The 21,452-nt window shown below is 42.6% G+C and overlaps 11 non-coding genes across 11 annotated transcripts; 3 read left to right on the top strand and 8 right to left on the bottom strand.

Moving 5' to 3' along the window:
* The first annotated feature begins 3,465 nt into the window (after positions 1-3,465).
* trnas-aga (transfer RNA serine (anticodon AGA)) lies at positions 3,466-3,547 on the top strand. Its single transcript has one exon. It is a non-coding gene; the product is annotated as a tRNA-Ser (tRNA).
* A 170-nt stretch (positions 3,548-3,717) lies between these two features.
* Positions 3,718-3,791, bottom strand: trnai-aau (transfer RNA isoleucine (anticodon AAU)). The gene has a single exon. It is a non-coding gene; the product is annotated as a tRNA-Ile (tRNA).
* Positions 3,792-4,089: 298 nt separating this feature from the next.
* trnal-cag (transfer RNA leucine (anticodon CAG)) lies at positions 4,090-4,171 on the bottom strand. The gene has a single exon. It is a non-coding gene; the product is annotated as a tRNA-Leu (tRNA).
* A 679-nt stretch (positions 4,172-4,850) lies between these two features.
* LOC131703351 (small nucleolar RNA U3) lies at positions 4,851-5,072 on the bottom strand. The gene has a single exon (XR_009309817.1). It is a non-coding gene; the product is annotated as a small nucleolar RNA U3 (small nucleolar RNA).
* Positions 5,073-7,220: 2,148 nt separating this feature from the next.
* trnas-aga (transfer RNA serine (anticodon AGA)) lies at positions 7,221-7,302 on the top strand. Its single transcript has one exon. It is a non-coding gene; the product is annotated as a tRNA-Ser (tRNA).
* Positions 7,303-7,472: 170 nt separating this feature from the next.
* Positions 7,473-7,546, bottom strand: trnai-aau (transfer RNA isoleucine (anticodon AAU)). Its single transcript has one exon. It is a non-coding gene; the product is annotated as a tRNA-Ile (tRNA).
* Positions 7,547-7,844: 298 nt separating this feature from the next.
* Positions 7,845-7,926, bottom strand: trnal-cag (transfer RNA leucine (anticodon CAG)). The gene has a single exon. It is a non-coding gene; the product is annotated as a tRNA-Leu (tRNA).
* Positions 7,927-8,576: 650 nt separating this feature from the next.
* Positions 8,577-8,793, bottom strand: LOC131703375 (small nucleolar RNA U3). The gene has a single exon (XR_009309838.1). It is a non-coding gene; the product is annotated as a small nucleolar RNA U3 (small nucleolar RNA).
* A 2,148-nt stretch (positions 8,794-10,941) lies between these two features.
* Positions 10,942-11,023, top strand: trnas-aga (transfer RNA serine (anticodon AGA)). Its single transcript has one exon. It is a non-coding gene; the product is annotated as a tRNA-Ser (tRNA).
* Positions 11,024-11,193: 170 nt separating this feature from the next.
* trnai-aau (transfer RNA isoleucine (anticodon AAU)) lies at positions 11,194-11,267 on the bottom strand. Its single transcript has one exon. It is a non-coding gene; the product is annotated as a tRNA-Ile (tRNA).
* A 226-nt stretch (positions 11,268-11,493) lies between these two features.
* Positions 11,494-11,575, bottom strand: trnal-cag (transfer RNA leucine (anticodon CAG)). Its single transcript has one exon. It is a non-coding gene; the product is annotated as a tRNA-Leu (tRNA).
* Between the last annotated feature and the right edge of the window lie 9,877 nt (positions 11,576-21,452).

Here is a 21,452-nt window from a genome sequence, read left to right as displayed (position 1 = left end):
TCATCTGCACTCAGGGTAAGAATCATTTAGAAAAACACTTTCATCAATTTGTGGGGCTATTCTTAATATATAAGTGTAAAACAGGGGCAAACTAATGGAAAATAAATTAAACTTCAATAGAAAAGGCTTTCATTTAAATGGGTTTTCATTAGTTAATTCACTGATGTACTATATTTTCACAGACCCCCCACTAATTTAGTCTCATTCCAAATGAAAGAAAGCTGGTTTTTCCAATCTTTCTCAAAACAACATATCAATACAAGAGCCATGTGTTTCTCAGTGAGCTGGAATCGCCATGGCAATGGAGTGTGATCAGTCACTGTGTGCGCCCTTTCACAAACATCAAACAAAATCAATCAATAAAGAAATCAATACACGAGTGTGATGGAAATATAATGAGTTCTGGTTGTAAATCTCCCTCTTGACCTGTGAGGATACAAAGTAGCGAAAGGGAAAGGCTTTGGACGGGTTGGCCTGACAGTTCATTCCCTGGGTCGGGAAGTCAATCAGCCTGGAAAAAGACGAGACTCCAGTGCGGGAATGTATTGACCTGGAAGGTAAACGAGGTAGCAGCTGCAGGCAATAGAATCAGCTGCAATCGTTTACCAAGGGGTCATGCATAACCGCATAAAAGGGGCTGGAGAATCTTTTCCTTCGTTTTTGGTTTTGAAATAGACCCAGAAGGACCCGTGCACTGTGTATTAAGAATATTGTGAGTTTTTGTTTTGTTTGTCTTGTCTATAATTGCTATTTGTGTGTTTATAGACAGCTAACACGTTCTGGAGCTGTTAGTAAGAGCCAGCACTGAACCCGGAACAGCACTGCACTCTTTGTCACTCTTTAACCTGTATCACCCACCACGAGCACTACAGCACGCACCCAGGACTGGTGACCGTGGTTGTATATTGTGGGAGAGATGCTGTGTTTATTGTTTAGGGCTGCAATCCCTGTTACTGTACTCCGTGTTTTACGCATCGCTTATTATTTGGTCACCAGACCTGGATTATAACTAAAAATAAAACGTATATTTTTCCATACCGGATTACAAATCTCGTCCGTTTATTCCTGCACTGCATCAGCTCTGCACCTGTTCATAATCAGCAACCACTTTGCCACAAGGAGTTTGATACCTTTTCCCCTGGCTTGTTAAATATCATTCTGATTGACATAATGAAAACGCACTCCTAGCAGCTTGCTCAAGGTACATCTTGAAAAGGCCTGTGAAAGACAGTGAAGTAGATGTCCAATTTATAACAGTAAGAAGCAGTCAAAATGTGACCAATGAAAAGAAAAATGACAGGTCCATTACTTCTACAGCAGCAGCAGCAGCACGTGGGAAGGTATACCACTAGGGGTAGGGCACTACATACCCTTTAATACACAATAGCATTGAAATGATGACAGAAACAGAAATATTACTGTCAGTTTAGACAAACAGATCAGTTATATTAGACAGCAGTGATATACTGAGAGCTTTGACTGGGGGAAAAATAGAAGAAAACAGTCAAAGTGAACCCGACCCTATCAATTGCACTGGTGCTCACTCACGGCTCAGATCTCCTCTATCTGTGACAGCAGCAGCAGCAGCAGGATTTGTAGAAAGGAAGCTGCTTTGTATACCGGTGCCTGCCTCACTGCTCCAAACACTTTGAGACACACAGTATTGATGAGTCACTGCTCAGCCCTTTCAGAGTCACTGAAACACACAGTACAATGATGCCATTGCTTCTACTGCTGGGGACACGGGGGCTCTTTGCTCAAGGTGATAATTAAATAGTTATTTATAAATCTGAAAGCTTGACTGGAGTTCATTTTAAACAGAACTTTTCATTGAAGTAAATCTGTCTAGCCGCTTCTTTACATTTTGTTTGTATTCTAACACAACACTATTTAATTTGACTCTTGCATTATTATTTTATAATCATTTTTTGTTGTATTTTTTCTCCAGAGTCCAGTGCAGACGTTGTTCTGACTCCGTCTCCAACAGCTCAGTCTGTTCTCCAGGACACACGGTCTCTATCCGCTGTACAGCCAACAGCTTTGTTAGTACCAGCTCCATCCACTGGTACCTGCAGAAACCTGACTCCTGATTTATTCTACTTCTAACCGTCACTCTGGGACTCCAGCTTCATTCAGTGGCAGTGGATCAGGGACACAGTTTACACTGAGCATCAGTGGAGTGCAGCCTGAAGATGCAGGAGATTATTACTGTCAGCAGGGCAATAGCTACACATTCACACAGTGATACACGTCCGTACAAAAACCTCCCTCAGCTCTGCAGGAACTGCTCTGGCTCATAGACAGTAACCACAGGGGCTGAGGCTGAGAGCAGCTGCAGAGCTGCTACAGTCGGACTGCACAGAGCTGGGTTTGATTAGGCTGTGTCAGTGGTATAGCCTGGATTTAAACCAGCGCTCTCCGGAATATGGTAATGAAAGGACAGGAAAATAACTGCTTTATTGGCTCTTGTCTTGTATCGTCACCTTGATTACTGTCCGTAAGAAAGTGGCATTAATCAAAAACCTAATTATGTAAGGTTCCCAATGCGCAAATACGCAGCATACTTAAACTTCTTCACAATCTTAAATCTTCCCACATGAGTGTCAAATACGTACTGACAAGTACGGCCCTTTCCCAGTGTAACACTCTGCTGTGTTTGAACAGCAACGATGGCTTGGATATGTATTAAACCACGATACTATTGTTCCCACTTTCTTTATTACTACCAAATGTGCTTTTCGCGTCAGCCCTTGTGGCCTAATGGATAAGACACTGGCTTTCTAAGCCATGGATTGTGGTTTCGAGTCCCATCTGGGGTGTGATTTTGTTATAGGACGCTGTGTGGTCCAGTGGTTAAAGATAAAGGGCTTTTAACCAGGAGGTCCCCCGGTACAAATCCCACCTCAGCCACTGACTCATTGTGTGACCCTGAGCAAGTCACTTAACCTCCTTGTGCTCCGTTTTTCGGGTGTGATGTAAATGTAAGTGACTCTACAGCTGATGCATAGTTCACACACCCTAGTCTCTGTAAGTTGCCATGTGTATAATAAAAACGAACATAATTATGGTATGTTTTATTAGCATGAGATACTTTGTAGATCTTGTTATCTGCTAAGTCTGCTCACGCTAGCCAGAACGTGCTCGAGTGCTCTGGCAACAGCCATGAAGCAAGTCAATTTTTCAGTTCAATTAAATAACTACTTTGTTTTTGTGGATGGGGGTGTTTCTTGAAAAGATCAGTTAAATAGCTACGTATTTTGAAATAAAGATGTATTCATTATTATGAACGTTAACAAAAATTATATTGTATTTACATTTCCCACGTGTGCTTGCATTGTACAAATCTGACAGTTTCAACAAAGACATTTGACTTCGGTTCATTAGTTAGCCTATACTGCCATCTACAGCATTACTACGGGTTTCGTTTACTTCTTTTGGATATTTCACAAACAATTGTGCGAGCATGTAGTCGTGGCTGAGTGGTTAAGGCGATGGACTAGAAATCCATTGGGGTTTCCCCGCTTAGGTTCGAATCCTGCCGACTACGTAAGATTTGTTTTTAATTGATTGTATGTGCTCATTGTTAATACATGTTTAAAGCTCAGGAAGTCTGAAATATTACTGGTTGTACTTCATATCGCTTCGGTTCATTTTGTTAAAGAATGTTCATTTTGGCACCATTACAAATGCTGTGGTTTCTTTAAAGAAGAAAAGCCGTGGCCCGTACGGGGATCGAACCCGCGACCTTGGCGTTATTAGTACCACGCTCTAACCAACTGAGCTAACCGGCCACACACTCAAAACTTGATACTAGAACCCGAGGAAAATAAGTCCTGCGGACATTATGATTGTTCTACCAAGATGTTCTCATGTTAAACTGAACAATAACACATTCAAAGTATTGGAAAGGCATAATTAGAGGCCTCGTCATAATGAGGCAGTTTAACAGTGTGAAGGATGTGGTGAGGTGCAGGCTTGCGGTGACTTTCTCTCATTTAACGACCTTGTGATTTGAATACTAACAAGAAAAACAAATCAAATTACCAAGCATTCGGTGGACGTTTTAAGAAATAAATAAACAAACAGATTTGTCAGAAGTGGGATTCGAACCCACGCCTCCAGAGAGACTGCGACCTGAACGCAGCGCCTTAGACCGCTCGGCCATCCTGACTTACACTGACGACTTTGCACAACACTGCAGTACACTGCTGAACCTCCAATGTCTGACGCTACAGTAAATCACCTGGGGTGTGTGTGAACTTATTCTTTATCTGTTTATATTAAGGAGGGCGACCTGTTTCGTCGCATTCTATATGGGATCACAAGGACACTCCTCTTACAGACAGAAAATATACGGCAAACAGAGCGATCGCTTCACGGTTAGAAACAAATCAGAACAGTCTGTTAGCAAATTAACTTCATGAAAAAAAAACACAGGCATTACATAAATGTTACAGATATGTTTCGTAGACACAAAAGTTGTAACATAATTGAGTACATTTGTAAACTATCCGCCAGTAACAGACATTATCTCACATTATCTCTAGTTTCAAACGCATTATCACAGGCGGCACAATTACGACATGGAAAAAATCCAGTATATTTGTCCAGTACACCTAGATCTCTCGAACATTAAAATGAGTCAGCCCTTAAAAAAACACTGTCCGTGTTCATTTCTATGTATATGACATTGTCTATACACAATACCTGTCATGTAAGCCTATTGGTATCAAACCGATCACAATTAATGTGATCCGTGTTTTCAGTCAGATTGATAGTTTTAATCAATCATTTAAAAAGCAGCAGTGCTTTGCAACTGTAGTTCGTCTTGTGTACCTTTAGGCAAGATACCCACTCAGAACGTGTCTGCTTCCTCCAGCCCCCTAAGGAACACTGGAGCGGTCATCAATAACAGGGAGCAGTTGGCCAAAAAAAAAAAAAAACACTCGCTGTCTCCTTCACGCTCAAAAACGAACACTCTCACTCTTCCTCGTGGATAGCGAGTCCAAACACTTTATAAACGCATTTCGCTGGCAAATCACTATAGAAATGATCCCGGAAAGTATTGTTTTATGGGCAAGTGGCCGACCGTCTCCCTCCAACTCTGAGTGGCACCGGTAGCTGTGCCGCTGACAAATAGACAGGAGCTTTCATATAATGCAATTGCTGTTGCCCAGTGAGGTGTTACAACAACATTTCAAACTCATTCCAAACTGCAGGCGGTTAAAAGCTAAATTGGGTTCAAGTTTCTCGTATGATTTAAAAAGTAGGAGCCAGTTGCCTCATTTGCATTGTCTGCCTTTCTCCTTTGCACTGTGAAGTCTATCAAATTTGTGCTTACAATCTGAATACGATTCCCATTTGAATCGTATATATTTGGTTTCCATTTTAGCTCTATGCATACACACTGTTCTGTTGAGACTCCCAAGGTGTTATGTAATAAAACACCATAATCGGTTAGCACGTTGGGCTGTTAATCGAAATTTTGGTGTTTCAAGCCCACGCAGAGATGATGCTTTTTGCATTTCTTTATCGCATTAGAAAATGGCACTATAATACGTTTTTATTTCCTCCAATTACACTGAAGAAAAAATGTGCTGTTTTTTTAATTCAAAAAATTAATTAAGAAAAAATAGCCCTAGTCGTGCTGTTTGCAAAAACCCGGCATCGAAGCAGGGACCGTTACAGTCTAACGCTCTCCCAACTGAGCTATTTCAGCTTGACGCGATTTTGCTATCCAGGCCGCATTCTTTTCGTCAATCGCCTTTTTGTCAAGCCAGTAAACCTGCATGTAATGAGAAACGTTCAACAGTTCGGAAACACCACAATAGAATCCAATGCCTTTGCAAATGTGTTTCCAAACTGTTAGTTTTTCTCCCAAATGTGGTTTCTCAAAAAATGGTTTTGCCTACTTTTTATTATTATTATTACTTTTTCCAGAGTAAGACCAAAAGGCAAACATCCAGGAAATAGTTAAACACTGCTACAGCGCTTGAACTGTCTCAACAAACGTTTAGCTCTAAAATGTGTACATTAAAAGTCTATTAACATCTTTAACACAATCATCTGTGTTCCAATAGCGGTTAATCCACATGGTGATCAATAAAGTGAATGCTGGCTTTGTTCACATATTCGCAAGACGTTTTCACGATTCACGCATATTCTGAACAAGCACACTAGAATATGGTAATGAAAGGACAGGAAAATAACTGCTTTATTGGCTCTTGTCTTGTATCGTCACCTTGATTACTGTCCGTAAGAAAGTGGCATTAATCAAAAACCTAATTATGTAAGGTTCCCAATGCGCAAATACGCAGCATACTTAAACTTCTTCACAATCTTAAATCTTCCCACATGAGTGTCAAATACGTACTGACAAGTACGGCCCTTTCCCAGTGTAACACTCTGCTGTGTTTGAACAGCAACGATGGCTTGGATATGATGTATTAAACCACGATACTATTGTTCCCACTTTCTTTATTACTACCAAATGTGCTTTTCGCGTCAGCCCTTGTGGCCTAATGGATAAGGCACTGGCTTTCTAAGCCATGGATTGTGGTTTCGAGTCCCATCTGGGGTGTGATTTTGTTATAGGACGCTGTGTGGTCCAGTGGTTAAAGATAAAGGGCTTTTAACCAGGAGGTCCCCCGGTACAAATCCCACCTCAGCCACTGACTCATTGTGTGACCCTGAGCAAGTCACTTAACCTCCTTGTGCTCCGTTTTTCGGGTGAGATGTAAATGTAAGTGACTCTACAGCTGATGCATAGTTCACACACCCTAGTCTCTGTAAGTTGCCATGTGTATAATAAAAACGAACATAATTATGGTATGTTTTATTAGCATGAAATACTTTGTAGATCTTGTTATCTGCTAAGTCCGCTCACGCTAGCCAGAACGTGCTCGAGTGCTCTGGCAACAACCATGAAGCAAGTCAATTTTTCAGTTCAATTAAATAACTACTTTGTTTTTGGGGGTGTTTCTTGAAAAGATCAGTTAAATAGCTACGTATTTTGAAATAAAGATGTATTCATTATTATGAACGTTAACAAAAATTATATTGTATTTACATTTCCCACGTGTGCTTGCATTGTACAAATCTGACAGTTTCAACAAAGACATTTGACTTCGGTTCATTAGTTAGCCTATACTGCCACCTACAGCATTACTACGGGTTTCGTTTACTTCTTTTGGATATTTCACAAATAATTGTGCGAGCATGTAGTCGTGGCCGAGTGGTTAAGGCGATGGACTAGAAATCCATTGGGGTTTCCCCGCGCAGGTTCGAATCCTGCCGACTACGTAAGCTTTGTTTTTAATTGATTGTATGTGCTCATTGTTAATACATGTTTAAAGCTCAGGAAGTCTGAAATATTACTGGTTGTACTTCATATCGCTTCGGTTCATTTTGTTAAAGAATGTTCATTTTGGCACCATTACAAATGCTGTGGTTTCTTTAAAGAAGAAAAGCCGCGGCCCGTACGGGGATCGAACCCGCGACCTTGGCGTTATTAGCACCACGCTCTAACCAACTGAGCTAACCGGCCACACACTCAAAACTTGATACTAGAACCCGAGGAAAATAAGTCCTGCGGACATTATTATTGTTCTACCAAGATGTTCTCATGTTAAACTGAACAATAACACATTCAAAGTATTGGAAAGGCATAATTAGAGGCCTCGTCATAATGAGGCAGTTTAACAGTGTGAAGGATGTGGTGAGGTGCAGGCTTGCGGTGACTTTCTCTCATTTAACGACCTTGTGATTTGAATACTAACAAGAAAAACAAATCAAATTACCAAGCATTCGGTGGACGTTTTAAGAAATAAATAAACAAACAGATTTGTCAGAAGTGGGATTCGAACCCACGCCTCCAGAGAGACTGCGACCTGAACGCAGCGCCTTAGACCGCTCGGCCATCCTGACTTACACTGACGACTTTGCACAACACTGCAGTATACTGCTGAATCTCCAATGTCTGACGCTACAGTAAATCACCTGGTGTGTGTGTGAACTTATTCTTTATCTGTTTATATTAAGGAGGGCGACCTGTTTCGTCGCATTCTATATGGGATCACAAGGACACTCCTCTTACAGACAGAAAATATACGGCAAACAGAGCGATCGCTTCACGGTTAGAAACAAATCAGAACAGTCTGTTAGCAAATTAACTTCATGAAAAAAAAAACACACAGGCATTACATAAATGTTACAGATATGTTTCGTAGACACAAAAGTTGTAACATAATTGAGTACATTTGTAAACTATCCGTCAGTAACAGACATTATCTCACATTATCTCTAGTTTCAAACGCATTATCACAGGCGGCACAATTACGACATGAAAAAAATCGAACATTAAAATGAGTCAGCCCTTAAAAAAACACTGTCCATGTTCATTTCTGTGTATATGACATTGTCTATACACAATACCTGTCATGTAAGCCTATTGGTATCAAACCGATCACAATTAATGTGATCCGTGTTTTCAATCAGATTGATAGTTTTAATCAATCATCGAAAAAGCAGCAGTGCTTTGCAACTGTAGTTCGTCTTGCGTACCTTTTGGTAAGATACCCACTCAGAACGTGTCCGCTTCCTCTAGCCCTCTAAGGAACACTGGAGCGGTCATCAATAACAGGGAGCAGTTGGCCAAAAAAAAAACACCCGCTGTCTCCTTCACGCTCAAAAACGAACACTCTCACTCTTCCTCGTGGATAGCGAGTCCAAGCACTTTATAAACGCATTTCGCCTGCAAATCACTATAGAAATGATCCCGGAAAATATTGTTTTATGGGCCAGTGGCCGACCGTCTCCCTCCAACTCTGAGTGGCACCGGTAGCTGTGCCGCTGACAAATAAACAGGAGCTTTCATATAATGCAATTGCTGTTGCCCAGTGAGGTGTTACAACAACATTTCAAACTCATTCCAAAGTGCAGGCGGTTAAAAGCTTAATTGGGTTCAAGTTTCTCGTATGATTTAAAAAGTAGGAGCCAGTTGCGTCATTTGCTTTGTCTGCCTTACTCCTTTGCACTGTGAAGTCTATCAAATTTGTGCTTAAAATCTGAATACGATTCCCATTTGAATCGTGTATATTTGGTTTCCATTTAGCTCTATGCATACACACTGTTCTGTTGAGCTCCCAGGGTGTTATCTAATAAAACACCATAATCGGTTAGCACGTTCGGCTGTTAATCGAAATTTTGGTGTTTCAAGCCCACGCAGAGATGATGGTTTTTGCATTTCTTTATCGCAATAGAAAATGGCACTATAATACGTTTTTATTTCCTCCAATTACACTAAAGAAAAAGTGTGCTGTTTTTTTAATTAAAAAAATTAATTAAGAACAAATAACCCTAGTCGTGCTGTTTACAAAAACCCGGTATCGAAGCAGGGACCGTTACAGTCTAACGCTCTCCCAACTGAGCTATTTCAGTTTGACGCGATGTTGCTATCGAGACAGCATTCTTTTCGTCAATCGCCTTTTTGTCAAGCCAGTAAACCTGCATGTAATGAGAAACGTTCAACAGTTCGGAAACACCACAATAGAATCCAATGCCTTTGCAAATGTGTTTCCAAACTGTTAGTTTTTCTCCCAAATGCGGTTTCTCAAAAAATGGTTTTGCCTACTTTTTATTATTATTATTACTTTTTCCAGAGTAAGACCAATAGGCAAACATCCAGGAAATAGTTAAACACTGCTACAGCGCTTGAAGTGTCTCAACAAACGTTTAGCTCTAAAACGTGTACATTAAAAGTCTATTAACATCTTTAACACAATCATCTGTGTTCCAATAGCGGTTAATCCACATGGTGATCAGTAAAGTGAATGCTGGCTTTGTTCACATATTGGCAAGACGTTTTCACGATTCACGCATATTCTGAACAAGCACACTAGAATATGGTAATGAAAGGACAGGAAAATAACTGCTTTATTGGCTCCGGTCTTGTATCGTCAACTTGATTACTGTCCGTAAGAAAGTGGCATTAATCAAAAACCTATTTATGTAAGGTTCCCAATGCGCAAATACGCAGCATATTTAAACTTCTTCACAATCTTAAATCTTCCCACATGAATGTCAAATACGTACTGACAAGTACGGCCCTTTCCCAATGTAACACTCTGCTGTGTTTGAACACCAACGATGGCTTGGATATGTATTAAACCACGATACTATTGTTCCCACTTTCTTTATTACTACCAAATGTGCTTTTCGTGTCAGCCCTTGTGGCCTAATGGATAAGGCACTGGCTTTCTAAGCCAGGGATTGTGGTTTCGAGTCCCATCTGGGGTGTGATTTTGTTATAGGAGGCTGTGTGGTCCAGTGGTTAAAGATAAAGGGCTTGTAACCAGGAGGTCCCCCGGTACAAATCCCAACTCAGCCACTGACTCATTGTGTGACCCTGAGCAAGTCACTTAATCTCCTTGTGCTCCGTTTTTCGGGTGAGATGTAAATGTAAGTGACTCTACAGCTGATGCATAGTTCACACACCCTAGTCTCTGTAAGTTGCCATGTATAATAAAAACGAACATAATTATGGTATGTTTTATTAGCATGAAATATTTTGTAGATCTTGTTATCTACTAAGTCCGCTCACGCTAGCCAGAACGTGCTCGAGTGCTCTGGCAACAGCCATGAAGCAAGTCAATTTTTCAGTTCAATTAAATAACTACTTTGTTTTTGTGGATGGGGGTGTTTCTTGAAAAGATCAGTTAAATAGCTACGTATTTTGAAATAAAGATGTATTCATTATTATGAACGTTAACAAAAATTATATTGTATTTACATTTCCCACGTGTGCTTGCCTTGTACAAATCTGACAGTTTCAACAAAGACATTTGACTTTGGTTCATTAGTTAGCCTATACTGCCATCTACAGCATTACTACTGGTTTCATTTACTTCTTTTGGATATTTTCACAAATACTCGTGCGTGCATGTAGTCGTGGCCGAGTGGTTAAGGCGATGGACTAGAAATCCATTGGGGTTTCCCCGCGCAGGTTCGAATCCTGCCGACTACGTAAGCTTTGTTTTTAATTGATTGTATGTGTTCATTGTTAATACATGTTTAAAGCTCAGGAAGTCTGAAATATTACTGGTTGTAGTTCATATCGCTTCGGTTCATTTTGTTAAAGAATGTTCATTTTGGCACCATTACAAATGCTGTGGTTTCTTTAAAGAAGAAAAGCCGTGGCCCGTACGGGGATCGAACCCGCAACCTTGGCGTTATTAGCACCACGTTCTAACCAACTGAGCTAACCGGCCACACACTCAAAACTTGATACTAGAACCCGAGGAAAATAAGTCCTGCGGACATTATGATTGTTCTACCAAGATGTTCTCATGTTAAACTGAACAATAACACATTCAAAGTATTGGAAAGGCATAATTAGAGGCCTCGTGACCTTGTGATTTGAATACTAACAAGAAAAACAAATCAAATTACCAAGCATTTGGTGGACGTTTTAAGAAATAAATAAACAAACAGATTTGTCAGAAGTGGGATTCGAACCCACGCCTCCAGAGAGACTGCGACCTGAACGCAGCGCCTTAGACCGCTCGGCCACCCTGACTTACACCGACGACTTTGCACAACACTGCAGTACACTGCTGAACCTCCAATGTCTGACGCTACAGTAAATCACCTGGTGTGTGCGTGAACTTATTCTTTATCTGTTTATATTAAGGAGGGCGACCTGTTTCGTCGCATTTATATGGGATCACAAGGACACTCCTCTTACAGAAAGAAAATATACATCAAACAGAGTGATCGCTTCATGGTTAGAAACAAATCAGAACAGTCTGTTAGCAAATGAACTTCATGAAAAAACCACACAGGCATTACATAAATGTTACAGATATCTTTCTTAGATAAAAAAGTTGTAACATAATTGAGTACATTTGTAAACAATCTGCCAGTAGCAGACATTATCTCAAAGCGCTATCATTTAATTATTTTCAGCTCTTATGAAAGACAAGTATGCTTGCACATTATATCACAGATAACATGATAACCCTAGCTCTTCATTTAATCCCTTGGGTTGTACCGTATGGAAATAGAAATCCATTTGGATTCACATTGTAATAGTTTTTGATCGAGATTATCACCTCCTCGAGCTTGAAATATTTTTTTGTATGCCACGGTATTTAAGATCTGAAACGGAATGTTTGGCATCTATAAAATGTCTAGCTAGTGGTGAGTGGATATCTTTTCTCCTAATTGAACTTTTATGCTCGCTCATTAATGTGCAATCGTAACTGTCTAGTACTTTTACCAACATGCTGTAAATGGCAAGGACAAGAAATCAAATAAATGACATGAGTTTGTGACACCGACCACATATAATGGGGTAAGAAACTCCCATCTGCAACTTAATTGTTTGCAGTTAGTCTGGCAGGACACCTTAATCCAAAATGTAATTATCTCAAAGTGGTCACATACTTGTTCAATTAAGAATTATAAAAAAGTGGGTATACACCTTTCCCTTTGTGCATCTGTGCAATTTTGTCTATCATGGCTTCAGATTCTACCACACTCTCGCCCATTGCTGTTACTGACACTGGTTGTTCAGACCCTGTTGCTTTTACTGACATAAATGCACCTGTGGTGACTAGGAGGGATCAAACAGATCATTTAGCTTCTTCTCTTAGTCTCTTATATCTGAGTGAGCCAGAGAGTGAAGATGAAGGAGACTTGGTTAATAGTGTACAGGAGTTGGAACAAGTGAAACAGGATATACAAGCCATAAATGACCGTATAAGGAATGTAGAGCACGATGTACGTCAAGCTCAAACGAGTAGCTTTAATCGGGAGGAGATATTCAGAGAGCAGGTGCGAACACGTTTTGGGCAAACTGAAGAATTTGTAGTACAGCCTGTGTTAAAATTGGAAAAGGCTATTATTGATTGTTTAGGCAAGCGAGATAAAGCTTGGGAGCATAAACTTAACAAATTAGCCAGAAAGGCTAGTATCCCTTTATTGTCTTCGGTTCCAGCTGTGAACCAGGCTGAGAAGCATTACCTAGTGAAGGAAGAGGGTCAAAGTTGCCTATTAGAATTAATTTTCCAGAATTTGGTACAGATGAACAAACATCTGTCTGTGTCTGAGCTCGTGCAGGTGGGCACGATGATTGAGAGAGACTGGGCTAATCAAAAGGAATATTGGGCGAAGGTGAATAACAAGAACCTTCCATAGTCACGCCCACAAAAGAAGCCAAAGAAACTGGCAGAGGTGAGTGTTATCCACAGCAGGCCTAAAAAACGTTTAATGAAACCTGGCCTGGATGTTTTATCACTTTTAGCAGTGCAGATAGAAGCAAGAGGGGTTTGCGGACAAGCTTTACTGGACACAGGTAGCACATACTCTCTAATCTGCTGGAAGCTATGGAAGGGGCTTTGCCGTCCAGAAGAAGAACTGACACCTTGTGCGGAGCAGCAGTTTTCCTTGGCAAATGGAACCTCTCACACAGCAATGGGTAAAGCTCACGTTACTTTCAGCTTTCATGACACGTTCTGGTCAATTCCTGTTTTCATCCTGGCAGATAAAGACCTGGCGTTTCCTATCGTCCTCGGGCTAGATTTTCTCGACAAGACCAAGACAAGAATTGACGTGGCAAATAGAAAGTATGGAGTTTGGAATGGAGGGAGATATATCTTTCATCCCTTCCTGGAAAAGACAGCATGGGAACAGGCATGGCGTCCCAGAGACTTGTTGCCCAGAATCTGTTTGCATTATGCGCTTCCACCTCAGAGCCCAAAAACTATCACGGGGCACATTAGCACTATTATCACAGAACCATCAGGTGCGTTGAGTGATTTATTGTCGTTGTTATGACCTGACCTTGTGGGAGTGATGAGGCAGTGGACACGGGTGTGTTCAAACCAGTTGGGAAGAACCAATGTTACAAAGCATGTAATACATACCATTGATGAAGTTCCTGTGCGTTCACGTGCCTATAGAGTCTCTCCACAGAAGCGAGCCATCATTGAGCATTATCTGCACCAGATGAAAGAGGATGGGGTTATTGAACCTTCGACTTCCGCCTGGGCTTCTCCTGTTGTGCTGGTGCCTAAGGCAGATGGATCTTGGCGTTTTTGTGTGGATTATCTGCGGATTAACGTAAAAACACATTTTGATGCATACCCCATGCCCTTGATACATGATATCCTCTAGTCTTTTAACCCTTTGCAGTCCATTTATTAAGTGTGCGTCAGGTGCGTCAGGTCCAATTTATTTTCACACGTGCAGTTAATTTTAGACGTGCTGTTTAAAAGTATTTTTTTTCCACAGTCAAACAGGTTTAAAAGGCCATGCATATCAACAAAGCACTCACTAGGCATCTCCAGCCCCTCCCCACCCTTTCGTTCGCTATCGCTTTCACATATGCTAAGAAATAAATAATAATAATAATAATAATAGTCGTACATCCCGATCAATCATCTCCTGATCACTCGTTTTATCACCAAACTCCTCAATAATGCAATCCAAGTCATTATTTTATTACTATAACATCTCAAAAAGCTCGGCAAATGTCCGTGATAGTCTCTGTGCACTGCTACAGTAACAGCCAGCTTGTTTCCTTATGACCGCCCATATGGGATGCTAGGGGCAAGTATGACTATTAAAGATATGCCTTTTTTTATTGGCTTGTCTCAGATCCTGTTGCTCCCACTCGGCTATTGAATGGTTTTCTTGGCTTTTTCCTGAGAAAAAACGACTAGAAAGCTGTTTTTTGCGTTTTTTGATGTCGGACAGGGTCCGACAATGGACCGGATAGTTATAATTGCAATGTCGGACCAGATCTGACATAGGACCACAAAGGGTTAAAGGAGCTAGTGTTTTCAGTTCTCTTGACCTACAGTCAGGGTACTGGCAAGTGACGATGGCTGAGGATAGCAAGAAGAAGACTGCCTTTACCACCCCTTTTGGATTGTTTCAATTCCACGTTATGCCTTTTGGATTGAAGAAAGCCTCTGCCACGTTTCAGCGGCTAATGGAACAGGTCCTCGGTGAATTAAAGGGAGTATCTTGTTTTGTTTATATTGATGATACTAATGTGTATTCAAGGACGGAGGAGCAGCACTTAAGGGACCTTGGAGAGGTGTTTAAGAGATTACACCAAGCTCACCTTTCCTTAAATTTAAAGAAGTGTCATTTGTTTAATCACACTTTGACTTTTTTAGGTCATGTGGTTTCGGGAGATGGCATTTCTGCAGATCCAAAAAAATTGGATGCCATTCAGTCTTACCCTGAGCCCACAAACCTGAAGGAGGTCCAGCGGTTTTGGGAGTTGACCGGATGGTACCATAAATTCATTCCAGGTTTTGCTGACATCGCAGTACCCTTAAATAACCCGAAGAAGAAGGACATGCTGTGGAATTGGACTACAGAGTGTCATGAGAGCTGGATGAAACTCAAAGCAGCACTACAGTCTCCACCCATCCTCGCGCATCCTGATCTTTCTAAACCTTTTAAGGTCTACACAGATGTCAGTGATGTGGGGTTGGGCGCAGTGATGGCTCAGAACTTTGATGGAGAGCATGTTATTGCCTTCTCATCCCGAATCCTCAGTAGTGCTGAAAAGAACTATTCCACTTCAGAGAAGGAGTGTTTGGCAATCGTTTGGGCTGTGGAGAAATGGCATTATTTCTTGGAAGGAATACAATTATTATTATTATTTATTTCTTAGCAGATCCCTTATCCAGGGCGACTTACAATCATAAGCAAATACATTTCAAGTGTTACAGTACAAGTAATTCAATATGAGCAAGATAAATGCAATGACTTTGGTTCAAGCAAGTACAAGTGTGACAAAATACAATTCAATAATACAGCAGATAACAGTGACAGTGATAGTTACGTCAAGATATGATTAAATACAAAATACTACAGATTAAACACTTGGCAGATTACAGTATTCTGAAGTACAGGATTAAATGCAGTAAAATAGGGGGCAGATAAGAGCAAATAAAGCGCATTTAAGGGAGGATGATAGTGTCCCAGAGGAAAAACAGAGGAGTTCTACAGGTGCTGTCTGAAGAGGTGAGTCTTAAGGAGGCGCCGGAATGTGGTCAGGGACTGGGTGGTCCTGACATCTGTAGGTAGGTCATTCCACCACTGCGGAGTGAGGGTGGAGAAGGAGCAGGCATAGGAGGCAGGGGAGCGTAGAGGAGGTAGAGCCAGTCCTCTAGTGCAGGAGGAGCGGAGAGGTCGAGTGGGGGTGTAGGGAGAGATGAGGGTCTGGAGGTAGCTGGGTGCAGTCTGGTCAATTTGAAGTTGTAACCGACCATGCAGCTCTAGCCTGGGCCTTCAATTGTCCAAAGACATCCTCCCGGCTCACTAGATGGACACTCAGACTTCAACAATTTGACTTCACTGTGCTGTATCGAAAAGGAAGTCTCAATACCGTTCCTGATGCTTTATCGAAGGTTCCAGTATCTGGTCCAACCAATATTGCAGTCTACTCCAGCAATTCACAGAGCTTCAGCTTGGATTTGCCTGTTTTGTTTGACGAAATTGCGGCCTCTCAGTCAAGGGATAAGAACATCCAGGAGATCCTCGCTTCATTAACATCTTCCAACACCACCACCAAACCTGACCGCATCACCTATGTGGAACACCAGGGAGTTGTATATAGGCGGGTACCAATCAAAGGCGATGCATTCAAGTTTCAGCTTGTGGTCCCCTCTGAGTTAACATCAACTTTCTTACAGTACTTCCACAACAATCCACTAGGGGGACATCTGGGCAGGCTAAAGACACTTCTCAGAATGCTGGAGGTGGCCTGGTGGCCAGAGATTCGCAAGGAAACTTGGAGACATACTAAGGAATGCCAGACCTGTCAGCAGTATAAGGCATCGAACACAAAACCTGCAGGAATTTTACAATCCACCACTGTTCCCGAACAGAGAGAAATGCTTAGAATCGACCTGATGGGCCCATTTCCCCGCAGTAAGAGCGGTAACACCATACTTGTGGTAGTTGTTGATTATTACTCAAAATGGGTTGAGTTTTTTTCCATTATGAGATGGCAAGACTCCCCGGATTATTAACATCCTGATTAGGGACATCTTTACTCGATGGGGCACACTACGCTATTTGGTGTCTGACAGAGGGAGCCAGTTCACCAGTCAACTCCTGAAAGGTATCTGTAAGACCTGGGGAGTTGTGAACAAGCTCACTACAGCATACCACCTGCAAATCAACCTCACAGAACTTATAAACTGCACGGTGAAGACAATGATCGCCTCTTATGTGGGGAATAACAATGAAGAATGGGATAAGTGGATTTGCTGATTCCGATTCACCATCAATTCTGCTCACCAGGAATCCACAGGATTTAGTCCCACTTAACGGGCATTGGGGCGAAGATTAAAAGGGCCATTGGATCGGCTTTGTAATGTAGCTCCCCAGCAAGAGTCGTTAAGACAAAACTTACTTGAAAGGCAACAGCAGTTAGTTCATCAGGTGGTTAGTAATGTAGATAAGGCTCAGACTAGGCAGGCCAAGTATTACAACTCCAAACATAAATATGTAACATTTGAGGAGGGTGATTTGGTCTGGGTTAGGTCACACCCTTTATCTGAAGCTGCTTCTAAGTTTTCAGCTAAGCTTGCGCCCAAATGGACTGGTCCATTTACAGTAATGAAGCGACTTGGACCGGTTAATTATCGAGTGCAGTTTGGTGATCACAAGTGTGACACCTTAAATGTAGTTAACTTAAAACCCTACTTTGGTTTTAAACCCAGTTGTGCCTCTTGTTTGGGGGGGGATATGTGACACCAACCACATATAATGCGGTAAGAAACTCCCCATCTGCAACTTAATTGATTGCAGTTAGTCTGGCCAGACACCTTAATCCGACATGTAATTATCTCAAAGTGGTCACAAACTTGTTCAATTAAGAATTATAAAAAAGTGGGTATATGTGGCAATGCGCCCCGCCCCTGTGTGCATTTATGTGTTGTATGTTGCGTGCGTGTGTAAATGTTGGTGTATAGTCATTGGTACACGGGATATAAACGGGTCTGTGTTTCACGTGTATTTAAAAAGTGTATAATTATATTTAGGCACGGGATTGCACATCACGCACGTGCATTTAAAATATAATATGTGAGCACGGGGTTGCACAGAATTAATTCACGTGCTGGGATTCAAGTGAATTATTAATTAGTAATTGAATCCCAGCACAACAGTATAAATAGATGCACATTTAGTCACTCGTGGTTAGGTGTTCGGTGAGTGGAGAACGGGATTGGAGACGGAGGTGAAGTAAAGTAATAATAGTAAAAGTAATAGTTAAATCTGCTCACCGTGTTTGTTCGTCTGTCCTGCATTGTCTGTTTAGTGTTTAGTCGTTTTGTATGTCTGTTTATTTTGGCGCAAGTGCCGTGTCCTGTTTTGTGTACCGTTTAAAACCTTTTTATTTGTTAATAAACGCTGAGTGCAGCCATTGCACTCAGCTCATCATCACCACCGTCTCTGTCTGTGTATTCCTGTCTGGTCTGACGCCACCCACTCTGGCCGTCTTTGTGACACGTGGTGTCCTGCGTGGGATCGACAGCGCCTCCAGGACTCAGGCCAGAGCAGGAAGCACAGTTTTGGATTTAAAAAAAAATAAAATAATAAAAAAAAAATGGCAGAAGACGCCATCAAAGTGCGGGACTGGATGCTGGAAAATGCTGGGCTGGAGGCCCAGTCTATACCAGTAGTCGTCCAGTTCCTGCAGTTTATGGACAGAGAGCGATGGGAGGCATATGCGAGGGAACAGACCGTAAGCACCTGGGAGGAAGGTGTGGGGTTGGTCCTCAGCGACCTGGAGGCAATTATAAGTGGAACAGCAGCCCAGGTAGCAGGTCCACCAGCAGAGGAAGAATGCCTGCTGTCCCCGTCTCCACCAGCAGAGGAAGAATGCCTGCTGGTTTTGCCTCCACAGCCCAAGCGGGAGGAGCCTGAGCATCCACAGCCCAAGCGGGAGGAGCCCGAACGTCCTACACCTGAGTGGGAGGAGCCCGAACGTCCTACGCCTGAGTGGGAGGAGCCCGAACGTCCACAGCCCAAAAGGGAGGAGTCGGTGCGTCCACAGCCCAACAGGGAGGAGTCGGTGCGTCCACAGCCCAACAGGGAGGAGTTGGTGCGTCCACAGCCCAACAGGGAGGAGTCGGTGCGTCCACAGCCCAACAGGGAGGAGTCGGGGCGTCCACAGCCCAAAAGGGAGGAGTCGGTGCGTCCACAGCCCGAAGAGAGGGAAGTCGGGGCTTCCACAGCCCTAGGACCCAAGCTGCCAGTAGAGGGAGAATCCCTGCTGGTTCCACCTCCACCGCAGTGGGAGGACTGCTTGCGCCTCCCACCTCCACCAGCAGAGGGTGAATACCTGCTGGTCCCACCTCCACCAGCAGAGGGTGAATGCCTGCTGGTTCCACCTCCACCGCAGTGGGAGGACTGCTTGCCCCTCCCACCTCCACCAGAAGAGGGTGAATACCTGCTGGTTCCACCACCGCCAGGAGCAGAGGAGCTGGAGCTGCCTCTGCCTCCACCACCGCCAGGAGCAGAGGAGCTGGAGCTGCCTCTGCCTCCGCCACCGCCAGGAGCAGAGGAGCTGGAGCTGCCTCTGCCTCCGCCACCGCCCGGAGCAGAGGAGCAGGAGCTGCCTCTGCCTCCGCCACCGCCCGGAGCAGAGGAGCAGGAGCTGCCTCTGCTGCCCGTACCTCCGCAGGGAGTACGGTAGCCGGAGCCAAAGAAAGGGGAGCTGCCGGCCACGAAGAAGGGGGAGGAGGTCTGGAGACCACCAACCCCAGCAGCAGTTTCGCTGCCGGAGATCGTGGGGGAGGTCCGGAGACCTGCTCCCACTGCAGCTTCTTCGCTGCCGGCAGTACTGTGGTCGGAGCCCCACCAAAGGGAGCTACCGGCTACAAAGACAGGGGGAGAGGTCAGGAGACCTCTTTCCCCAGCAGCAGTTTCGCTGCAGGAGTGGACCAACAGGCTGTCAGCCGTGCCACTACCGGCAGGGGTGCTGACAACATGGCCAGCCATGGGCCCACTGAAGCCTCCCTTCCCAGCCCGAGACTTTGTCCTGGACTGCTGGGTTTTTAAGGGGGGAGGTGGCCGTTGAGGCCATGTGTGCTGCGCACAAGGGGGGGGTATATGTGGCAATGCGCCCCGCCCCTGTGTGCATTTATGTGTTGTATGTTGCGTGCGTGTGTAAATGTTGGTGTATAGTCATTGGTACACGGGATATAAACGGGTCTGTGTTTCACGTGTATTTAAAAAGTGTATAATTATATTTAGGCACGGGATTGCACATCACGCACGTGCATTTAAAATATAATATGTGAGCACGGGGTTGCACAGAATTAATTCACGTGCTGGGATTCAAGTGAATTATTAATTAGTAATTGAATCCCAGCACAACAGTATAAATAGATGCACGTTTAGTCACTCGTGGTTAGGTGTTCAGTGAGTGGAGAACGGGATTGGAGACGGAGGTGAAGTAAAGTAATAATAGTAAAAGTAATAGTTAAATCTGCTCACCGTGTTTGTTCGTCTGTCCTGCACCGTCTGTTTAGTGTTTAGTCGTTTTGTATGTCTGTTTATTTTGGCGCAAGTGCCGTGTCCTGTTTTGTGTACCGTTTAAAACCTTTTTATTTGTTAATAAACGCTGAGTGCTTTATATAAAAGTTTATTAGAAAATCCATTACATAATCACATCACCAAAACATACATTTTACAAAAATAAATCTGTCATTGAATTAATTTTCCAGTTTTTCATTGCATTGTTTCTTCCCAAGTTCTTAATATCCATCCATATGTAATCTTTCACTCTACCAAAAACAATTTTACAAAAATCAATTTCTGTTGCTTGATTTTTTGTTTTATTATACAGATTCATGTTTCTCAACAACCACAAAGCTTCTTTGGCACTGTTGATGATCAGCCATGCCTTCTTCCAATTATCTGTTTTTAAACCCCCTCTTGGCCCATACATAATCACATTACATGTCAATTCATTTGTTTTGATAAATTTTTTCAGAAGCACTTTTAACCTCCCCCAACATCCTTTAGCAAACTTACAGTTATAAAAGACATGTTCAACCGACTCAGTTTCTTTACAATCAGATCTGACACATGTATCTGTCATTGCCATTTGTCTTTTGTACATAAGCTGCCGACAAGGTAAGCGTGCATGTACAGATAACCAAGCTATATCCTTCTGAGTATTAGATAAGCCAGGATATCCTACATTTCTCCACACAACTGTTGACACGTGTGCACATTGAATATTAACTTTGATTAATTTATCATTTGCCAGTTTCTTTTTCTGCAAATCTCCAGGTTTCCACTTTGCTTTTGGCCAATCCATCAGATCATATTCTAAAATAAACCGTGAAGCCTTCTTCTATACAAAAGGCATCATCCAACTGTAGGGCACTGTCAAATTTATATAAATTAAT

Source organism: Acipenser ruthenus, chromosome 32, assembly GCF_902713425.1.
Source record: "Acipenser ruthenus chromosome 32, fAciRut3.2 maternal haplotype, whole genome shotgun sequence".
In the NCBI taxonomy this organism is placed as follows: Eukaryota; Metazoa; Chordata; class Actinopteri; order Acipenseriformes; family Acipenseridae; genus Acipenser; species Acipenser ruthenus.
Note: the sequence above shows the minus strand (reverse complement) of the source record. Positions and strands in the feature narration are given on the sequence as shown.